Below are 19850 nucleotides of genomic sequence, written 5' to 3' on the forward strand. Positions count from 1 at the left end.
CATGAGCCTTCTCCTTGTCTAAACGGCCTCTATACATTTAATCCAAACAACCAGGTGACTCCAGCACAAAAGCCAGTGGCAATAATCCAGTGTTAATGATTACCCTGGGCCCCTTGGGTTATGTAAGTCTGGATGTGCTGTACTTGGGCTCTTGCCTTGGACTTGCCCTCCCAGTCTGGGAGAAATACCAAGGACCTGCCAACACACATAGAAAGCTGTTTGGAGCCAGCTGGGATTTTCCTTCTCCCCTTTTGACAGCACCTATGAAACCCGTTATTCACTCGGTTCAGTGACTGCCGCGCTTTGCTTGCTTGTTATGCAGAGACATTGCTCTTAAAGAATGAGTTGTGCTAAGCTCCCACTGGCTTCCTCACAAGCCAAAGGCAGTGACTGCCATGGCTTATGCAGGGGGAAAAATTCCCAGCTAAGGCAGGGACTGCAAATCCCAACAGGTCCTTGGCTTTCCTTGCTCATTCCCTGTGGGACATTTGTGTTTTGTTCTTGCTTTTTTTTTTGGGGGGGGGGGGGAAAGGGCTGAGGGGGGGGAGGGAGATGTTTGAAGGTGTGTGGTGCGTGAAAAATAGATATTGTGAAGAATCTTCTAGCCTTAACATCTCGTGTTTGCTTGCATACAACTTGAGGAATGGGACTTGATGACTCTTCTGGTGAAATGATCCATATCACTAAGTCTGTAGCTCTGCAGTGCTCAGTGTTTCACAGGTGTTTCACAGGTCTAAGCTTTGATTTGCTCTGCCAGCTTAGTGCAGGTCTTCCTCCAGCTGGAGCTGGAGCACATCCTTCATCTCTTGCCATGTTCTCTACCCGAATATCACTTTTATGACGGCTTTGTGGTTAGGCTGACTCAAAGCCCATGATCTCCTTTAGGCTTTGATCTCCTAAAGAGATAAGACTAGAGGAATCTCTTAGCTCTTGGAGATGTCCATTGCAGAGAGCTTTCATCAGCTCAGCCATTCTGCCCTACGGAGTGTGTATGCCTTGGCCAGCATCTCACTGAGCCCCAAATCTCTATTCAAACATTCTATAGTTCAGAGCAAGGTCTGACAAGGGTCTGTCCATCATGAGAAGAGGACAGTGTTTGCATCTCTGCTCAGTGCAGCATGCCAAGGTGTTAGGTAAAATGGAATTGAAATACATGAATGGCAAGTTATTCCTGGGAAAGCCAGTTCTCCTGTTGCTCACACTGGTGCACACCTGGTAACCCATCCCCTGCTTGTGTTGGATTCAGAACCATCCTGAAAAGAAGAGAAAATTGAGGTGAATGTGGTCTGTAGTTTTCTGTAAGGGAGTAGAGGAAGGAAAACAGAAACGGGAGGAAATTATGGCATAGCAAGCACTGTTCTGTCTTTTCCAGTAAAAAGAGAGTGATGGGTCTTTTTGCAAGAAGGGCTCTGCTTGTTGCACAGGAGGAAGGTCTGAGCCAGCATCCAGCATCAGAGCAGCTCATGTGTGCTGCTCTGGGGCAACAGCAGCTTTACGTCAGGGGATTGAGTGAATAACAGTCAGAGGGTTGTGCCTTGGACAGCTGGCAGTCACAAAGAGAAGGGTTTGGGAGGGTTTGCTCTCAGTCCCTCAGGTCCCTTCCTTGTATGATTCTGCTTTTCTCCTGAATCTGTAGCTGATTCTTGGATTGGACTCAGGGGATGCTTAGCACTTCCCAAAGCAGAAATTTTATTTATCCACATGAACCGGGTACCAGGAACCTCAACAGGCAGTCTGAGGTATTTAATGGAAAAATCTATCCATGAATTGTTTTGCATGTGACTGAGGGTGGAGTCCAGTAGCCCACAAAAAGAGAGGTATGAAGAATCACTGTTATGTATCTAAAAAAGGTTCTGGCATCTGCCTTTCCTATTGAGTCCAGTGGGCACCAGTTTAAGCCCTGCTACTTGTTCCAACATTATGGTTGGAATTGGGCTGTTAGGCTGAAATACAGGAATTGGGCTGTTAGGCTGAAAAGCATCCAGGCATTTAGCAAACTCACCTTCCATAAGCGAAGGAGTGACGTGAACGTTCGAGTTTGGCTCTTGACTGCTGACTTTTTCTGAGAAGTCTATAAACGGCAGCCAGGTAGTCTCTCACTTTTTGTTTCTCTAGTGTGTGTTGTTTTTCCATGGACAACATGTTCTGGACCTCAGAGAGTTGGCTGGAGCTAGATTCATTCAGATCATCTGTCTCTAGTGGCAGATAATGCCTCAGGGAGGGCAAAGGGCTTGGAAATTTTGGCATGTCAGAGCAGTGATCCTGCAGCCAGCACAGCTGGAAAAACACCCGGGCTGTGCTGACAGTGACAGCGCTGGAGCAAGTGGTCTCATGGACCCCTGCCTGTGCTGGACCTCGGCTCCCCTGTGCTGGTTCTTGGGTCTGACTGGGACACTGTGACACCACGGAACTGAGAAACTTATGTGGGTGTCCAGGGACAGGGCTGATGTGGGAAGCCTCTTGTTCTAATGAGACCTCTCTGCCTTGGCTGATGAGGCAATGACCTCTGGTATGGGCTCTCCACTTCTGGAAGTGGCAGATGCTGCTGAGGAAGGTCCACTCTGGCTGAGAGGGGAGCACAGGGTGATGAGCAATCTGTCCTCACTCAGAAAATCAAGTTAGTTACAGCTGACAAGTTTGCTTGAAAAACTCTCCCACTTGTTCCCTAGGAATTAATGGCACAACTGGAGGGTGTTCATTTACCTGCCACTTGGGACCTTTAGTCTCCTCACAGGATATTGGTATTCCAACAACTGATAAATAAACACACATTAGTAAGACATTTTTCTTCAAGAGAGTGTGGATTTTTTTGGTACCAAAACTCTCAACAGCCCTTCTCAAGCACTGCCTGGCTGCCTGAGCACCCAACCTTCACTCAATACCACTGGCACTGCCTGGTAGATAATCCAGGCTTGTGCATGAGATCAGTGATACCCATGAAAGTTTAATGTGAATCAATCTCTGTCATGCCTAAAGGAGTAATTAGCAAATTAGAATTGGTCCTGATGACTTCGTGCAAGTTACCTGATACCCAGTGACTGATCCCTGGTGGGTGGGTGGAGGACCATGAATCCAGGGAGAGCTGGAGCCACCTTCCTAGCTTTGCTCCTGCATTTTCATGCTAATCTCATTGAAACAAATTAGCTGTTCTAAATCAATAATAGTATTTGGCAGCTCTCTAGCATCTTCCAGCTGAGGAGCAGAACATAATTCCCAGTGGGGAGTTAAGCCTTTCCAGTCCCCTGAAAAGTAGTTGTCACCTTCACTGTGCAAAGTCAGAAAAAGGATTTAAATTATTTGACCAATAGTACTTAGGGAGCTTGTGGCAAAGATGTAGAGCAAGCCAGTTCCTCCTCAGACTCAGGTGATAATCACAGCTTAATCATTTGGCGTGATTTTGAGATGTGTACACACTGATGTATAGATGCACACTGGGGAAGAAGTGGGGATGCTTTTCAGCTTCTGAATAGGCTTAAGACCTACATGAGGTCAAGTGGAAGGAATGACAAATGTGTTCATTTTGTTGATGTAGCAGGATTAATGTTGGTGCAGGTGTTCTGTGGCCCTTGAGGCTGCTGCAGGACCTGGGGAGCAGGAGGGGAACAACTTGGCCGCATCTGCTTGTGACTTTTTGAGTCCTTGCAATGGCCCTCGGTTACCTCTGCAAGATGGGTTCATGTTCATCATCATCTAGGGGGACTCCCCAGTTGACTCCCACAGTAAGTAGCAAGAAGTTCAGATCAATGTTTTCTCTTGCCTTTATCACCCCATAAAGCACTTCCATGCTGTTGCATATGTCACCTTTTTGGCGTGACAGAAAGGAGGCTGATGAGCACCCTCAGAGGTTTTTTTGCACTAAAATCCAACTTGCATCTTGCAGTACCTTCCTACACATCTACCTACAGTCTTTCCTCCTTAACTTTGACACTTTCTGCTTACTCTTTTCAAACACATTTGTTTTAAAGAAAATGACCTGCTGCTGATGCACTAGCTGTTATCTATTAACACAAACATTTTAGATTGTGTAAGACTGTCAGTTTTGAAAGTTAGTACAGAAGAACTAGTCCAATGTAATCTCTGCTGTTTATCCTGATCTTTTATTCAACCTTCTGGAACTAGATAATTTGTGTGGTAATTAATAAACTCTACTCTGTTGTGATAAGTTCTAATTATTACTTTCAAGGGAGTTTATTGGATCAACAAATAACTAGTCACTAGCTAGAGTGATGTGCTGTGTAGAGAGAGGTTTCAACCTACCTTATAATGACTAAGTAGGTATGTGTAAGCCACAGAGAAGCCTTGCAAGTAGAGTTTCTTTGCAGTATATTTGCAGAGCTAACAGTCTGAGTCAGCTGGCAATCTAACAAGATGCACAGGACTAGTAAAGCACATTTGGGGCTGCTGAGAAAAAAAAGAAAGAATCCTTTTCATTAAAAAAAAATGAAAGCATTCACCAGAAGATGTGAGAGAGCAAAGGAGCAAGAGAGACAGTGGAATTGCTGCTGTGGTGGCAGTCAGTCAGTCACTGGGGGTGCTGGCTGTGCTGGTTCGTTGGTCCCTCACTGTGGCTGTGCAACACCTGCACCTGCCAGTGGTGGGTGTTTTGAAGAGATGCTCATTCTTCCTCGTTTCCTTTCCTCTGAGGCTCCTCTTGTGAACTGAGGATGTCATGATTTTACCAGAAAGACTCTGTGGATGAGCTAATGTTAAAGACAAACAAAGTTTCTAGTGCAAAACATGGCAGCCAGCTGGGGGATTTATTTATGTGAAGAAGTGCTGTTTGGAGACTTCTTGTGGTCACAAAGCTATGCAGAGAAAATAAGGAGTGGAATCTTCTCTAAGTCTGTCCTTGAAGGCCCCTTATAAGGCCATATCTAAGACTATGTCAATAGAGGAGACCTAGGACAACAGGATGCAAATCCAGTGGAAGACTCTTAATAACACAGTTGTCTCTGCTGTTGGCAAGTCCTCTTTTCTTTTAGTTCAAGGTAATCCACCAGTCAAAACTTTTCAGTGAGATCAATTTCGGATTTTCTCAGTTTTGATAAAATATTTTTATTTTGCTTTTTTTTTTGGTTTTTTTTTTTTTGGTCAAATGTGAATGTCAAGAATTACATGATTTTGTTCAAACCTCAGCAATTCTCTTTGAAGTTAACTTTTTCTTCCCTTTTCAGCAACCCTAGAAATGTGATTTTTATGACCAAAGCATGAACAACTCACTGGAACAGACTTCTTTCATGTTCATAGGCATTTTCATGGGATAATGTCCACTGTTTTCTGCTTGTCTTAGGAAAATATCCATCTCAGAGTCCCATGGCTGCCACCTCTAAATACAACCATTGATAAAAGTCTTTTGCTGTTCCCCTTGCCTGGCATCAGCACATACACTCCCTGAAGACCATCTCAAGGCCATTTTCATACTTCAGTGCAACACTGAAGAGAAATCTGTAGGGCCTTCAAGTGGAGGGAGCAACAACAGAATCACATCTCTGGTGCAATGTGATAGTGACCATCATGAGGGAAAAGAGAAAAACTCCAGCAGAGAGAAGATGTTTAGATCTGCAAGGTCATATTCTCAGTGATTCTCTACCACATTTTGCAGCCTTCCCTCTCAGGGATAATGACTTTGCTTGCTGGGCTGATCTGGGAGGGGACTGGGGAGTCTCACCTAGGTCTGGGTCTAATCACAGGTCTCAGCTGAGGGCATCTCCAGGCTCCCAGTGCTCCCAGGCACTCAGGTGGGTGGGTGGGATGGTGATGGGGTGCTTATGGCAGGCCAGGAAGGTAGTTTGGATGCAGAGACTTTTAGGGAGTGACCAAGGAGGGAGACTACAGCAAGGAGCAGCTGGCCTGTGTAGTGAGATGCTTTGAGGAATGAGCCTTCAGCAGGTACTGTACTGGGGAGGCTGTGGTTGACATGGTTGAACCTTTTGGGTTTTTTTGAGGAAATGGGGTCCATTCAGGGGTGAAAGAGGCTTGAGGCTAAAACCTGTTTGCTGGTGTTTAAGCCCAGGTAATGTTGAATCGTGCTAGGCTGGCAGGAAGTCGGAGTGTTCCCCAGCTGAGGTGTTTGCGCTTAGTGTTCTGTTTTTGTTTGGTTTTGCTCAGAGGGATGTAGAATAGGTTCCTGGTTCAGTCTAGGTGGCTGAGCCTAGATTTGGCCACAAATCATGACTCAGGGGATCATGCTCCTTTCTGGACCTGTTCTTCTTTTTCTTCTCTTGGCACAGAAGAGAGGGCTTCCTCCTCCTCCAGTGTCCTAGTGTAAAAATAAACCTATTTTTGATTCTTTATTTTCCTCTTCTCTGGATAAAAGAGGCTGTGCTCTGAACCATAAAGGCAAGCACACAAGTCTGTTTTGTGTGAGGCAAGGAGGAGCAAACAGTTTTGCCTCTGAGCTAGTGAGTTTGCTAGTACAGGGCACAGTCCAGATTTTTCCATGTGTGGGCTTGAGCCCAGACATCACCCTGACAACATGTGGGAACATAAATAAAAACAAAATTAATTTCCAGATGAGGGATGTATGCAATGTTTTCTTTTACTGGCATTTATGCTTGCTTATTTGGCTGAAGTTGACAATCAACTCTGCTTATTGCAACAGGGTAGCGGGAGGATGCTAGAACAGTGAAAGTGCCTGTTCAGCTGTGTGTGCATCCCCAGAGGGATACAAACCCGTGGCAGACACCTTGGGGGGGGGGGGTGGCTGTGCAAATATCAGATGGAGGCAGGGCCCAGGGACAAAGCAAGAATGGTCTTGCCAGAGCAAACCCTTTTGGGGTTTTGGCTGACCCGTAACCATTTAGGAGCTCTTGCTTTGTGGCGCATCTCGTCAGCCGCCCCTTGTCTGGCTGTGCTGTGTTAGGCCCCCTCCTTGCGGTGGGTCCTCGTGGATCTGGGTAGGACTCCATCCTCAGGATGTAAAAGCAGTCCCCCAGGGAAGGAGGTTTTTGCATTTTATGTTTTTCAGCTTGCAAATGACACTAGTGGTTTTTTAAGGTGATTTTTGGCTGGGAGAATCCCTAAGCAGCTGGATCACAGTGGGCTAAGGGCTGCTTTGGGTTGAATGCTCAGCATCTGTCAGATTTCTTGTGGAGTAAGAAGGGTAAACACTAGATACTAGAGGCTGTAGCCTCCTGTTTTACATTGGCATCAGCTTTTCATTCCCCTCTGCATAGTGTGCCTTACTCATGGGATACACAGTCTGCTTCTGATCTCCCCTGACACCGGGGGTATGAACGCAGTATCTCAAGCTCCTTTTTTTATACATGTGTGTGTATATATTCCCATAGATAGTACAAAAACATGCTGCTCCAAGCAATGCTATCAAGATGCTTAGGTATGATTCCTTACTGCAACCCTTAGAGAGGGTCCTGGTCTACCTGGGCACTGAATTTATTGCCACCTTACCCCCAGGGCACCATCAGGAAAGACAATAATGACACCAGCTCAAAGTTGGTGAAAGAAAAAAAAGGTTGATTGGTGCTGGGTGCCCTTATAGTTACATATAATTTTTAAATTTTTTTCTTTTCTCTCTCTGGAAAAATCAGTCCCTGATAGTAGCTTCAGCATATTACAATAGCCAGCCCTTGATGTTGCTACTTTGAGTCTGTATGTCTAACAAGTCTAAAAATAACTAAATAAATCACTCAAATGAGGTAGTAAGTAAATAGATTTGCCCTCCCCCTGTTTATTAATAAACACATGTGCATGAACCTATATTGCTATATTAGAACATGGCTCTGTATCTCCTGTGGGTATAAAAAGAAAAACACCTGGCAAAGAGCGAGGGCAGTAAGGCAAGTACAAAGTTTCCACAGTAAACATATTTGTGTTTGCTGAGCAAGTGTTGCCTCAGGAAGGCAGGCGAGGCAAGCAGCTACTGCTGGCTTGAAGAGCCTCAGATCACTAAGCACAGAGAGATGACTCTGACAGCTGCAGATGTGCAGGTTGCAGTTGGATCATACAGGAGACTATCTGAGAGAAGGGATATACAAGAATCCTTCCCAGCCTCTCTCCATGCTGACCGTACACGTGTGAAGTCCAAATGCACTTCCTCCTTGGAGCTTGCAGCTTGGAGAAAGCAACCAGGAGACAGCACAACAGAGCTGAGCTTTGGTGGTGGTTTGTTTTGTGGAGGGTTTTTTATTATTATTTCATTTTTTTCTGGGTTTTCCCGCTTGGAGGACTGTTCCTTGGGATAGCTCAGATCCTGCTCTAATCCTTACCCTTGCAGAATAGCTCTGCTGACTTGCAGAGCACTCCTTTCACAGCATCAGTGCAGAGGTGATTCAAGCAAGCCTCTCCTGATCATTTAAGGCAAAGCTGAATATGGGGGTAAAGGATGAAAGACCCATGCCCTGGCATAAGATCTCTGGGAAGGGAAGATCGGGGTCACACTATGACGAGTGTCTCTCATGTGCTGTGAGGTGAGGGTAGCTAAAAAAACCCCAAGTGGATGCATCCATCACAATGGCTCCTTTTCTTGCCTTCCTATTCCTGTTTGCAAGCTGTGGTGTACCGCCCTCTCAGCCACACTGCTATTTCTGCTCCCTCACAGGGTCAGCTGAAATATGCTGAGCAAGGGGCAAAAGGATAACAAAAAAACCTGAAGCACAGTCCTACCTAACTGGGACACATCAAGATGTGTGGGTGGGTGTCTCAGGTCTTTCTACACTGCCTTCTAGCTCTGCAAGAGACCCATCAGTTTAGTGAAGGATGATGTCTCTTTAGAATTAAACAAATAGTCTTGCACTGGATTACTACAAAGCCTCCCACCTAACTGCCTCCAGCTGTAGTGGTGCAAAGGAGATGTCAGGTTCATCCTAAAAATGATGTGAGCCCAAGACAGGCAGTTGCATCTGGGCTGGGCTCCTTTAACATATTTATAAAGTTTTGGGTCCTCCCACTCCATCAGCCTTGGCAGTACTGTTTTTGCAAAGCTATTGAATAACATATTCAGCTTCACAGCTTTGTTTTACATGGTGATTTTGCTGACCACAAATGTGCAAAACCTGAATATTGGAATTACTGGTGTGGTCTTCACTCTGGGTTTGATATCTAGGGGAAAGAAGATCAGAAGTATTAGAAAGTGGTATGATTCAGTGACACATATATCACTGCACCTGGTTGCATGACCTGCATTTTTCTGCCTGGGATCTGCTCTTGTTTAATTAGAATCACAAAATTATATTTAGTTAAGTCACAAATGGCAGTGAACTGTCATTTCTTCTGTGTATGAAAAGCCTTGAATAAACAGCTTGGAGAAATCCTATTAAGTAGACTTGCCATGCCCTATCCCTCCTGAGAACTCTGCCTGTGCTTAGGACAGGGCAAACTTGAACATTACTGTCCTACTAGTTTCTGATTGCATGTAAATGTTTTGTGTCAGCAGCTACTACCTGCAGTGAGATCTCCCAAAAAAGAAACTACAGGCAGAAGAATACTCCTAGGGCTGATAGAATGCTCCTTTGAGTCAGGACTGCTAGTAGGAATCAGAGAGGCATTTTTTCCTCACGGTATTTTCATTAAAAGCTATGTTCAATTGGGATGGGTGTTGTCAGAGATTTGTGGGACCTAGTCTGGCCATATAGCCACAAGAAATTACTGAAAGCAATGATCTGCTAAGGTCCTTTGGCATCCCTGTACTAAAGATGTGTTGCTTTATGTTACTAAAGTCGGAGCTGACCAAGTGAGGGCCATCCTTGGTGTGTCCTTGTTCTGCTGGTGGACAAACCTGAAGCAATCCCAGTTAAAAAGTCCCTCCTGGCTGTCCACAGATGCTATTTCATTGATGAAAACCAGCAGTTAGCATTGCAAGCAGTGGAAAAAGTGGCCTGCCAGACACTTGAAACAGCAGTGAGGGTGGCTAGACAAGTTTAAGCAATAGTAGGGGACGGGTCATATCATTTTGCTGCAGCAATCTATTTCCATTTGGTTCTGCCTTTTGGGGCCCAAGGCAAAGTGTAACTTGCCCATGGAACGATTGTCCAAAGGACAGAATCTAATGAAGCTAAAAATGGTTTGTGCTCATTCTCCTTAGCTCTTAAAATAAAACAATGTATAATGCCATTAGACTGTGGAAATAATTAAAAACCCATGCTTAGACACTTGCCTATTGTGATTGTCAGACACAAAAGATTAGAGGAAACACGTCTCTACCTAAGCATGTTGTTGCATGATTTCTGGTAGGAAGCAGCTGTCAGAGCCAGCTCCACTGAGGAATTGGACATTTTTTGGGACATGTATGAAAATTTTGGTTGCCTCATGGTTCTACAGCTATTTTTGAAGTAGGTCCCATGAGGCAACTGCTAATACAAGTGAGCTGCATGTTTTTAAACAAATAAGAGGATTTAGGTTAAATATTAACTTTTGGTCATTCCAGCTCTGATAGCTTTGGCCTTCAGGTTGATCATTTAATGAGCTCCTTTCCGTTGCTACAGCAACTGCAGCCCTGGAAGACCTTGATGTTCAAGTTGGGGGGGGGGGGGTAGGGGGAAATAAAATGAAGCTTGTCCTGAAATTTGCTTAGGCTTCTATTGATAAGTGTCTGTGCTCAGAGTCAGTTGTTGAGACAAACAAGGCTTGGAAATGTACTGTAGAGTTTAATGCAATCCTTGCACAACCCCATTCCAAACCATCTGCTCTTGCGCACCGCTAAAAAAATAAAAAACCCAACCAACCCTAAATTTTGTGCCCTCCTCTGACATGCACTAAGCCATTCAGTGATGTTGTTTTAAGAAAGCAGACTGGTTTGTTCTTCTTGCAGAGTTATCACTGTACACGATGTAATTCTGGCCCATGAGCGTGCATGCCCTCAATGTGCCGTGTACCAGCAGAGTGTCTGAGGTGTGATATAAGCTGGCTTTTGGAAGGACAATGTTCATCTGTGCCCCCCTTTCAGCACGTGTTTGTGCACAGCACTGTGCCACATCTGAGCTGCTTCTTTTCTGTCCCTTTCAAATACAACTTCTGGCTAGACGGTTCTTTCTTCTTGGACTTCCCCCAGACTCAAAGCATTCAAAATTTCCCCTGAATGCTGGTTCTATTTTACAAGCTCTTTTTGTGATGACTTCTCAGTAGGTGTAAATCAATATCACCTTCTTGAATTCGCAGTAAGTGTGCCACTTAATGTCAGATGAGATTTTGGCCACTTGTTTTTGCAGCAGTAGAAACCTCCTTAGTTCTGTTTATTTCTCTGAATGTTAATCTTAGCACTGTTGTTTGAGTTCTCTCTAATTTTCAAGGTCAAGAATTTTTTCTATGTCTAGGCAATTGCATCTCTGATATGAGCAGAGGTCCAGAATGAGATCGTGTGCACTACACACATTTTCTTTCTAGGCAGAATGCTTCCTCTGTCTCTTACAAAGGTATAAATATTTAATGAAATGTGGGCTACAAATATACAGCTGAGTGCTCATCAAAGCTGATGGCAGAGCTGCTGTTGTCTTTGGTGTGCAGCCCCGAGGGTGTCTTGTTTGAGTCATGTTTCACAGTTGTTTTTAAATGTAAAGTTTTATGGCCCAATTTAAAGTACAGCTGGCAGGAAATGTTTTTTCCTATCCTGAAGAGCACTTGAAACCTTCAAAAAATAGTCCTGCTCCATGCTGAGATGGACTGAGAGCTCCCAAACTGGAGAGCAGGAGCAGCCCATTGAAACTAGTTAAAGGCCCAGTAATTTGGATTCTCTTGGAGAAGCTGAGACGTGCCTGAATTCATAGTCTGAACTCAACTCTGAGCCTGCTGTATCAGGGTGAATGGCCTGCCCAAGAGCACTTTGCTACTTCATGTTTTCTCTTCCTGCTCTGGTTCTGAAAAGTACATTGTGGACCTGAGATAACAACAGCATTTTTACTGAGCTGTCACTGTGAAAGCTATTCCCAGGAACTGTTTCAATTTCAGTGAGTCTGCATTTTCTGTCAAAATAACATTTTGTCAAAAACCTCCAGACTGTTTCTCATCCAAAGGCTGCTGAAGTCAATGAAAAACATTCTTCTTCAAGAGAATTTTAATTACTATTAAGAATACCAGAATAAAAGCTTAACCACATTAGGAATTTGCTGTCTTGATGGAAGTTTTTATTGATCTTTGTTTTTCTGGACTACTGAAAATTAGGAATGGGGCTAATGAACAACCATCTGGACCTCCCCTTGGTTTGAAAAATGGGGTATGAGACTGGTTTCTTGATTGCTGCAGTAGCCTAGCAAGTGACAGGCTGTCACAATGGGCAGCCATGACCACATTGCAATACCCTGGGCAGATGTGTGTTAACAATAATTCACTCCCATACTTTTTTTAAAAAAAACAAAACAAACCAAATCAAGTGCCTCAACCAGCAACACAGCCCTTCCTCCTCCCTTGAAACTTTTGGCTGATATACGTCAGGGATTTTAAATATAACTGAAAGAAATTCAAGAAGCAACAGTTTGCAACATCATGGGGGGGGGGAGTGGGTATTAAGAGTATCTAGTTAAGAATGCATGACAGTAAAAGACAAATGAAATCACCTCTCTGCCTAAATTCTTCCATAGGAATGCACGTGTGCACACACACACACACAAATATCTTGGTGAGCTATTAGCCTGAAGTTACTCAAGTCTTAGAGCGATCCAATTCTCTCGGGAAGATGAAAGAAGAAGTAAAGCTGCCAACTTCATGCTTCAAGTGGAACAATAATCCTGAACTAAGAGAAACAGCTTCCAAGTCTTCAGATGGCGAATTATTTATCTGCTGACATAGAACAATGTGCACTTTGTAGTTGATGTACGAGGTTCCTGTATGCACTGCATTAGAAAGGAAGGGGGTGTGGAGTTAGACAATTATGCTCTTTTTTAATGGAGGGAAACACCCGCTCCATCCACGACTTTAAATCTATAATTAGGCACAAGGGAATCCAAATGCTTCGGCAGCCCCTTTTGAGGTGTTTGACTATTATGTTACTAGGGCCAAAGGATGCTGCTGGCAAAAGTTTTCAGAGTCAAAGTCCCAGAGATTATCTGCCAGTCCCCAGGACAGCTCCAGCAGAGTATCCCAAAGGACCCCAATCAGCGTGCTCCAGTTGCTTTATAATTTTTTTCCTTTCTCTCTGTTTCTGTTCTCTAATTTCTTTGGCTTCTTATTTTGACTGCAATCCTTCATTGCCAGGAATCTTGTCTCCAAGATTGTCTGTAAAACACCTTTTTACCACTGTGCTGTTGAGAGGATAGCAGAAACATGGTCTGTTTCTGGAAAAGGGAAGAGCCATCTTTGAAAGCAAGTCTTTGTCCTAGGATTGCCAAACCTTGGCCCTGAAACTGAGATAACAAGCCAGGGGCCTGCCTAAAGGCAACTGCTTTTGGGCTTGCTTTGCCTGAAGCTCTGTCTAAGGAGAACTGGGTTTATTCCACCCATGAACTACCTGAGCTATCGCGACTTTGCAACACCATAATAAAATAAAATCTATATAATTAGCACAGTTGTCTAGAGGCAAAAAGACTTTATATCTCATCACTGAACCTTTGAGTCAGCTTTTAATTGCTTTAACCTTATTATAGATAAGGTTTGTTTGTGGACTAGTTGCATCCTTGTCTATGATCAGAAGACAGGTATTGCTCTCCCCAGCATCCCTGGAGCAGGCAAGATGCTGCTGCATGAATTGCCAGAGGCAGGCCCTATAAAATGTCTTTTTATGTTTTCCATAAAAAGCACCCACCATGCAGATTTCCTCCATAGTTTACAATGCCAGGTTATGAGCCATGAGAAGTACTTTGGAGATGTTTAGCAACGTTAAACAAAGCTATCTCCTGATGGGAATAATTTCTCATACCCAGTAGGTAAACATCCTCTGCCTGGTCATCAGACTGGTGACTTTACCTGCTCTCTGTGCTGGTTTTCTTTATGGAGGGGCCCAGTGCTCTCACCAGAGTGGCTGCCCCTGCAGCTGGGTCAGGGCCAGGGCATGTTGCGTTGCTGTTGCCCATTAGGGAGATCAATATGGGACTTCAGTCTCCGCCACTTCAGCACCTTTCATTGGAATAATCCTCACGTGCATTTAACACATGAAAAAAGTCCAGGTGCATCCCAGGTTCCCATTCAGGGGAGCAGGTATGTTTTGCCAGGTTGCTTGCATGTAGTGATAGCTGTGTGGATGCGCTGCCTCTGCTACTGGAAACTGTGGCCTTTGGTGTATATCCCTCAAATTAGAAGAGCAACATGAAAAACACCCCACCCTGCATGGGGGAATGAAAGGAAGATCAAGGTTGCAAAGACTCCATCACACATTCTAGTGTGAACGAACTTAATGTATCCATTTCCAGAGAGCAAGTGAGGTGTTGTTAACTAAATTCCTGTGGATGGGAGGAAGACATTGTCAGCTCTTGCAGTGTCATTCAGGACAGGAGAAAGCTTTGTGGAAGTGCAAGACAAATGTGATTTGATGTCTGCAGTTTGTTGTTGGGGTTTTTTCCCCTCCCTAATCTAATGTAAAGACTGGTTCTTGTGATCAGTCTGGGGGTTTACTGGTGGTGCGTTGACAAGCCTTCCTTTCATTTAACAAGATAGAACACCAGTTCCAGTTGTATTAATCAGGCCAAATGTCAATGAAGCTGATAAATCCATTCTCTCAGGCTCAGCTCCCTTCCTTGGGCTGTTCTTTTGCAAAGGAGCTTTGATTACAATTAGTGCTGATTACCGTTTTATTGATAAAGGTATTATAACCACAATTTTATCTCGGGGTATCAGCTTCAGCAAAGAGAGGAACCACAGACACAAAACTTTACACTGTTTGCTTCATTTAGTCAACCAGCTTGATGCAATAAAAGAGCTTACATATATCTCTTTTCAGAGCCTTTGCTTCCTTGCTTCAGCACTGCAAGCACCTGCAAACCTTTGGCAATATCTAATCACCACCTGTAACGTAACTGAATGGCAGGACCATTCTCAGCCTTCATCACCTTCCTGGCCTGGGCGAGGGATTGCCAAAGTTGCTCTTTGCCTTCACTTTCCTTGAGCTTACACAATTCTGCTGTTTTAAACACATTGCAGAACAGCCTGGTGACTGATGAAATACCTCACAGAGATGACAGGACACAGTGTAGATCTTCACACTACGTTCTCACAGGGGAGAGCTGCACGTAGCAATGGGCCAGGGTTTGTCAGAAAGCTGCGTAATTTTGACTGAGATATTCATGCTACAAATTATGTCATGATCTGATGTTTTTGAACAGGAAAAACTCTGACCTTGCACTGAATTCAGGTTTGCATCCAGAATAGTTGTTCATTTGAGCCCTAGAATTTTTTGTCTTAGGTGCTTTCCATCCAATACAATTGGGATTCCAGGACACCAGAGGCATTTTGTGGTATATGATCAAAGATCAGTGTGTCAACTCTATGATAGAATTGAAGGTGATATCAGAGCATTTGGTTTGCTGGCACCATGGAAGATCTCTTGCCCCTGTTGAGCTCTGTACAGATAGGTCTCCTTTTTTCAGAATGGGGATGTTGGCACTGCCCATGCTTGTGTCGTGCTGGTAGGACCAGCTCTGCTGCAGGCTCTCAGTGGGAGAGGCATATGCAGAAGTTCAGCTGAACATTGGCTCTGTGGAATTCTGGATTGTGCTACTTCTTACATGCTGCCTCACCTGGGCCCTTTTGAAGGTGCTAAGGTGGGGAAAGCAGCATTTTGCTTCCTTGGAGATATGTGGTTTGGGGACTAAAAAGGGAACTTCCTCAATCCAGAAAACCTCACTTCTCTGAACTTGGAGGAGAGCATGTGCTTTCCTGGGCTTGGATCTGGTAGCAATCCAGTTCCAGTCAGCATATAAGCAAATGTATTTTGTGCCTTCAATGCCCTGAACTTTGGAAATCTCAAGCCTCTAATCTCGTTGGTGTGTATGGATGGCAAGTCCGTGGTCCCAAGTGAGGCAGTGCCCTGAGACAGCTGACAGGGTTCACTGAACTGGAAACTTGACCCTCTGTAACTCATTTTGGACCCTGTAACTGCTTAGCAAGTCTTCCATTTTAACCAGTGCACTCATGTGGCACAGTTTTAATCCTTCATTGCTTCTGGAGAAGGGTCATTTAAAATGAAATCCTGGCCTCAGAGAAGTCGGTGGGAATTCTGAAGTGACTTCAGCAGGGGCCATGGCTCCATCTCTCATGTCCCCACAAGGACACTGAGCAAGCGGAGGGGCGAGCGCTCGAGTGTATCAAGTGCAGAATAAAGCAGGGGGGTCAGGAGGAGGAAGTCAGGGCTCTGAACTGTGCATTAAGCTGCTGCTGCCAAGGGACTCCTGCCAAGGAGAGGAATATGCACTTTACATGCCCCATGCACACAGTCTCTCCTTGCTCAGCGTCAAGGCCACAACGTACCGAGCGGTTTTGTGAGAAAGCAAAACACGCAAGTAAACAGCAGCTGCCTTTAGCTCCAAACTGGTCTCGGTTGGTTGCTCCTGTTTTCTTGTCAGAGGAGTGATTCAGCTAAGGGAAAGGTGATTGAACCATTACCAGAGGGGGGGGAAAACACCTATTAAAAGAGAAATAATTCAAAATACTGCAAATGGCTCTCTTGTGTTAGAGCGACTGTTTGTCTTGGCCACTGACCTGTTCTTAGCAATCCTTTCTTTTTTCTACTGCTGGCAAAACCATGTTCAAGAGCTGTAGGGTGATTCCTGGCCTGGAGGGAAGCAGAGCTGGAGAATTGTCCTTGTCTCTACTCGTACACAGGTTAGCTGGGAGAAACAGCAAACAACGACAGGACACAGCTGAACCAGCTGCAAGTTTTTGGAGGCAAAGAACGCTGAAGGAAGTGAGAAAGGGAAGGGAATGGGATGCTAAATGGAGTAAAAAGCTTAAACTGAGCAATGGAAACTGTAGATTTAAATGTCAGGGTATATTTCTTAAAAGTGATTTCTGTCAAGTTGTTGGCTAATCCCAAAGGGAAGTGGTGGAAATCTCATACATGGAGATATTTCTCAAATTAGGTTTTGATGAAGGCAGCAAAAAATACACATTTACAAAAAAACCAGTTGAACTAGATAATCTCAGAGTATTTTCCCATCTCTAAAGTGTGATTTATACTATAAACACTGCCAGACCCTGCAAACTAATCTGTTGTACTAAAAGTGACTCAAACACGATTGCTTATATTTTTATACCCTTCATGATGTTAAACATTTGGTTTGCCAGGATGAGTTGAAGTATCCAGGACTCACTTTACTGTGAATGGATTTCATAAACTATAATTACTAGGCAATAAATCCATACAAATGGGAAACATCTCAAGTCTTGTGCTGGATAGTAGGAAAGGATAGGAACTGATTGTTTTGAGGGGTAACATTTTTGTGTGAACTTGGAAGGAATTAAAACACCAATGCTGCTTTTGAAGGGCCAGTTGGGGCAGGGGCCACAAAATTGTTCTTTACATTAACAGTAAAAAATGTATTTGCACAGCTATTTCTTGGATGGGAGCTCACACAGAGACAGCTGGTTTTAATTAGGCAAACAGATGCAATAGCTGAGCAATTACAACTTGATCATGAGCCCATGCAAGGCGAGGGGATCTTTAGCAGTCTGTGCTTAAACTGCTTGTGTTGGGTAGGATTAGACCTGCAGATGAGAAATCTTGCAGTCAACAAAGCAGTCCTTGGAAGCTGCTGGGAGTAAGACTTTTTCCTGTGGCAGACTCCATTTGTGCAACAGCATACCTCCTTCTGATTTGGTGATGGGTACAGGCCTTGGGGAACACCAATTCATTGGCTTTGCTGTCATTTCTTCCTACTTCCAATAGGGAAAAGGATGGGAGAACACTACTAGGTGTATCTCTGGGAAATTCTCTGCCACCATTTTAGTGGAGAGTGCAGGTATTTCTGTGGGTTGCCAGAGGAGTTTGCTACTGATCAGTAATTATTACCAGCAGTAATTATTATAATGCTCAAAAGGGGGTTGTGTTACTACAGGAAGAATGAAACTACAATTTCTTGCCCAAAAGAAATAAAAAAATCCAAACTTGAATAAGGATCTATCAATCTGTGACTGGTTTATGTGCAGACCATCACAATACCAAGCACAACCCAGGCTTATCACCACACTGAAAGCAAAATACTCCAGTTTTTAGTAGCAACATGAGTAGAGTTAAGCCCCTTCGATCTGTGACTCTTTATTCAGTGTCTTGAAGTATTATTTTCCTCTTCCTGTTTGTTAAAGAAGATGTACAGGGTATCAATAGGTGAGCAACAACTTCACCTGCATATATACACGCACACATATATGAGTGTGTATATATGTATATGTGTATATACATATATATATGAGTGTGGACACACACGTATATATTGTACAGACTTTCAAAAGAATTATAAGCTCCCAGCAGTCTAAACTCAGCGTTATCTTCTTATCATCAGTCACTGGAACAATTGCAGTGGAACAATGATCCAGCACTGCTGAGAAGGACAAACACAAACTCAGCAGAGGAAAGACATGCACTTGTTCATTCAAGGAATTGTGGGGAAACCCCAGCCTTTAACTGCTTGTCATAAAAAGCCATGACTTCTGCAGGGGTTTCCTGTCACCACTCCCCACTCCCCATGTCCTCTGCCCCAGGGCAGAGCCTGTTCATTTTGTCCAACAGAATTGAGAGGAAAGTCTTCTCCTAAGTCAGAGTCCAGACTTCAGGCTCTCGATGTGATCCTGAAAATAGCAGCTCTGGCCCATAGGAGGTTGGACCTTCTTGCCTTCTCACTCTGTTTAATATCACTGACAACTCCGTGTAGGAGGATTGTTTCTGGTATATATAAGAGCACTCATGAAGCATTGCTGCTGCTGATTAAAACATGTGCAAAACAAACTGTGTCAGGTTCTTCCCCCTCCCTCCCTTGGGACAGCCAGGACAGCCAGCTAAGACCCTCTGTGAGACTTTATTAGAAAGAAGAGACGGTAGAAGCCACTGTCCCGTGGCTTCTAAAGCCACTTTATAAAAGTGACTCAAACTGCTGCTCCACCAACTTGAGTGTACCCATCCCAAAGCTCTCTGATCCGGCAGTGTCTGGCTTGGTTTCCCTGTGCCTCCATGAGAGCAAATCATGCTGAAGTGAAGCTTGTCGGTGCAGGGTTAGAAATGAAAAGGTGACCTCGCTGCTGGAGGAAAATATACAGGCTCCTGCCCCTCAGGTGGGGCATTGAGCCTCCCATCTGGTTGTTAAAATTACAACTGTGCTCCAGGTTGGCCAGGTTCCCTCCTTCCCCCAGCTGGACCTCACTCCAGGGGGCAATGCTGCCCACAGTTGGCTTGCAAGTGTCTCTCTTTCCTCCTCCTTCTCCTACTCCCTTTAGTTCAGATCCCCAAATCCCTCCCTGTGTGGTAAGGAAGGGGATGTGGGGATTTCCCAGGCCTCCCCTCCAGAGATGGTTGACGCTGTTTCAACAGCCCTGCTCATTCTAGTCTTGTCTCGTTCTGCACCCCCAGCTCCACACTTACCTTAGGCTGCTCTCTCTACTTCTGCCATGATGAAAACATAGTAGTCTCATTTTAATTCTTATTGCTGTTTGAAACCTTCCCCTTATCACAGGTTCTTCCTCCCCTGGTGTCTTCACAAATTGCATTTGACCTACTGTTCTAAGCAGGGAGCAAGTACACGGTGAAAGGAAATGGTACCACATTCAGGAATCACTGGGCTCTGCATTAGGATGGGCTCTGTCATATGGTGTTGGGCAGACCCTTAACCTTCATTCCTGCCTTTGTGATGGAAATAATTAGAGTGGGGATCCCTGAATTCCTTCCAGAATTACACCCTTGCTATTCAAATTTTGAGTTTCATTACAGATTCCGGATCAACCTTTATGTCGTAGCGCTTGATTACTGAATTTTCTCCTTTGGCTAG

This window comes from Chiroxiphia lanceolata, chromosome 11, assembly GCF_009829145.1.
Source record: "Chiroxiphia lanceolata isolate bChiLan1 chromosome 11, bChiLan1.pri, whole genome shotgun sequence".
Lineage (NCBI taxonomy): Eukaryota > Metazoa > Chordata > Aves > Passeriformes > Pipridae > Chiroxiphia > Chiroxiphia lanceolata.